The sequence below is a fragment of the Dipodomys ordii genome, unplaced genomic scaffold, assembly GCF_000151885.1.
Source record: "Dipodomys ordii isolate 6190 unplaced genomic scaffold, Dord_2.0 Scaffold43, whole genome shotgun sequence".
Lineage (NCBI taxonomy): Eukaryota > Metazoa > Chordata > Mammalia > Rodentia > Heteromyidae > Dipodomys > Dipodomys ordii.
This window is the reverse complement of record NW_012267259.1, coordinates 15,935,059-15,938,875: the sequence shown is the minus strand read 5'-3', so window position 1 is coordinate 15,938,875 and position 3,817 is coordinate 15,935,059.

Below are 3,817 nucleotides of genomic sequence, written 5' to 3'. Positions count from 1 at the left end.
AACACATGTATGAAAGAAAAAACATTAAAATACATATCTAAGGGTTCATTTTCCTGACATCACATTATCTGACCTTTTCCGCTTGACTCGTACATGTACTAGATATTGCAAATAAGGGAAACCATGGGACCTATGTTTCTTTGGGCCTGGCTTACTTCACTTAATATAATTTTTTCCAAGTTTGTGAAAAGAATCTTTGAGCTAAGGATGTAGCTAAGTCGTAGAATGCTCATTTACCATGGGAGCCCTAGCAAGGAAGGAAAAAACACATACCTTATGGGGGATTTTTGTTTTGTTTTTTGGTGCTGGTCTTGAGCTTGAACTCAGGGCCTGGGCACTGTCGCTGATATGTTCAATGCTAGCAGTCTACCACTTTGAGCTCCAGACCCAGCTTTTTTTTGGGGGGAGGGAGGGAAGGGAGTTAATTGGAGATAAAGAGTTTCAGGGACTTTCTTGCCTGGGCTGTCTTTGAACCATAATCCTCAGATATCTGCCTCCTGAGTAGACAGGATTACAGGTGTGAGCCATTGCCACCTGGCAAAATTCACACTTTTTAATCCTCACCATGCTCCCCCCCACTCCACCCTACCCCCGGCCATCATAGAGCAAATGGAAAGTAGGAAGCAAATTACATCCAATGTGAAAGCTAACATGGCCAAGTACTTCAGTGTATAATCTGTCAGTACTCATGCATCTGCTAGGGGGCCACAGGGTGGGCAACTGAGGATGAGAACAGACTAAGCCAAGGGAAGACCTCTCAGCAGCCCAGCATGCTGCAGACTGGGTGAAAACAAGAGGCACACTGAGACTGCAAAGTTCATCTGTCACCACTGCTTAGCCTACTCTTTCCTGACTAAAACAGTAACCTAGGATTCTGTACACAGCCACACTATAAATCAAACACTTGGTGCAAAACATTTTCTGACACACAGGTCTTGTTGAATAAAAGGGGGGGGGGGAGAGTGTTAAGGGAACGGAGATGAAGCTCAGCAGTAGAGAGCCTGTCTAGTAACCACAAAGCCCAAGTTCAAACTCAATTCTCTCTCTCTGTCTCCTCTACCACCTTTCTCAGGAAGTGACTAGGAGGATAAGCTCCATCACAAGTAAGACAGTAAACTATGAAACAAGGAGCTCTACTTAGGAAAGAGCAGAAAAGTACTTAAGTTGATGACACAGATTCCTCCTGTCAGATTCTGTAAGAGCTTCTGCTGCTCTCCCCTGTGAACACAGGCCACCTTTCAAGAGCCAGCTCCATTGCAACACCTTGGATGAAGACAGGAATCCAAGCTTGCAGGAGTAAATTACACTGGCATCCATGGCAAGAAGAGTTGTATGTATCAGATCTCATTCTGAAATCTACTAGCAATGTGACATGTGAGTCTGGACAGACTGCTTAACCTCCCTGGTCTTCATTTCCTCATCGTCTGTGTAACAACGAAAATGGGCTATCAATGATGAGGCCTAAACGTGGCAATTACACCGATGGATGAAAACACTAACGTCCTAATAAAGTTCTAAACACCGGTACTGGCTCCATCAGTTTGATATTCAGCAAGAATGTATTCCCCAAATAAAACATTATCTTCTTTTTTACCTTAACAACAGTATTGAGCTGGGAGCCAGTGGCTCATGTGCTTATAACCCTAACACTTTAGGAAGCTGAGATCTGGAGGACTGTATTTGAAGCCAGCCCAGGCAAGAAAGTCCTTGAGATTCAATGTCCAACTAACCTCAAAATGCTAACAGGAAGGCCATGTGGTAGAATGTCAGCCATGAGCAAATGTAAACTGAGCAAGAGCACAAGGCCCTAAGTTCAACCCCCGTACTGGCACAGAAAACAACAACAAGCAGTATCAATAGGCAAAATAAAAATGGTTGCCAGGCGCCAGTGGCTCACGCCTGTAATCCCAGCTACTCAGGAGGCTGAGAGCTGAGAATCACAGGTTTTTGTGGGGTTTTTTTGTTTTGTTTTTTGTTGGGTTTTGTTTTTGTTTTTTTTTGTCAGTTGTGGGGCCTAAACTCTGGGCCTGGGCGCTGTACCTCAGCTCTTCACCTCAAGGTTAGCGCTCTACCACTTGAGCCACAGCACCACTTCCAGCTTTTTCTGCTTATGTGGTGCCGAGGAATCGAACCCAGGGCCTCATGCATGCAAAGCAAGCACTCTACCACTGAGCCACCTTCCCAGCCTGAGGATCCCTGTTTGAAGCCAGCTGGTGCAGGAAAGCCAGGAGGCTCTTCTCTCCAATTAACCACAAAAAGCCCTAAGTCAAGTGGTGACTCAAAGCAGTAGAGTTCAGGGATAGCATCGAGGGCCTGAGTTCAAGCCCCAGGACCTGCACAAAGAAAAAAAAATTATTGTCAAAGGTAGTATTTCAACTGAAAACCAAGTGAAGCTTTAATAATAACAAGCACCTTCATTATCATAAACAATAAAACCAGGAAAGGAACATACAAAGTGGTAGGTCAACCAAAGAGAACATGTCTCACTCTGAGCGTGTAAAACCTATACCTTCGACCATTCAGGATGCCAGCAGTGAAGTCAGATAATTAGGTATTCCACAAAGATCAACTCACACTCAACCACTAGCAGCGCCAAAGATCTAACTCTCTGGAGCACTGACTGGATATGCTTTGGGTAGATAACCATAAAAATGAAAACTAAACTACCTGAAAGTACTAAAACAAACTTACCTAACAGGAGCCACCTACTCTTCAGCCTTCTTAAGCTCAAGTGTACCTACGAGAAACCATCTCATGCTGTCACTAAATTGCTGTACGTAGTCGGATACCTCTCTGAATTTCACTTGGTGGAAAATTTCAGGATGGCATCACGACACCCTCAGGGCTTTCTGATGTTCAGATCACTGCTTCCCATCTTCAGAGGAAACTTGGATCAGGACTCTCCTCCTTCTTTGCTACTGCTTCACAGAGGGTTTTGGGGAAGCTGGATAATCCAGCACCACACCAATCTGAGGGTAGTGCCTTTTAAGAAAATGTTTAAGAGTGATGGCTGGTAAGAGGGGCATGACAGTAGCTGACCAAATACCATGAGAGCAGAAACAGCTGCAAGGCAGACAGAGGGTGACCAAGCAGACGGGGTGGCAGACGCAGGGCCTTCACCACACTATGCTGTGTCACTCATACACATACACACACACACACACACACACACACACACACACACACACACACACACACACACACACACACACACACACACACACCCGCCCCACCCCCACCGCAGGCAAACACTGAAACCTCTGTGCTCACCCATCACTGTCCAGCTGCTTTAGTTTCCTTGTCCCTTTGGTCTCAGTCTTTCACACAAGAAAACTCAAGACTCTTATATAGGGGCTGTTCACTAATCACAACAGTCTTTTAACATATAATGATTACTATTACACTAATCATTACTGTTAGCACTTGTTATATCCCAGGCACCTAGTATCTACCTGCAGTGTCTCACTTAATTTTTATACCAATTCTGAGAAAGACAATATTATTTTATAGACAAAACAATAAAAAAAAAACTACCCTATAAAATGGAAATGTTGAAATTCAAAGCCTGGTCGATTACCCCCTTGACAGCCTGCCTTCATCTTTGTAATCTAAGTCTTCTACTCTGGCTTAGCTAATAAGCAAACTTTGTTCTTCTTGCCTGTTTTTGTCAGAAAAATGCCAAGCAGTTCTAGACAGCTGGATTTGGACTTTACCAGCTATGTGAAGCAAAGCCACAGACAATGTGCTCTGGAGTGGTTACTGTCCACACATCTCTGGAAGCAAGTGTGCCTATTTGGCCCATCAGTCACTCAGACAC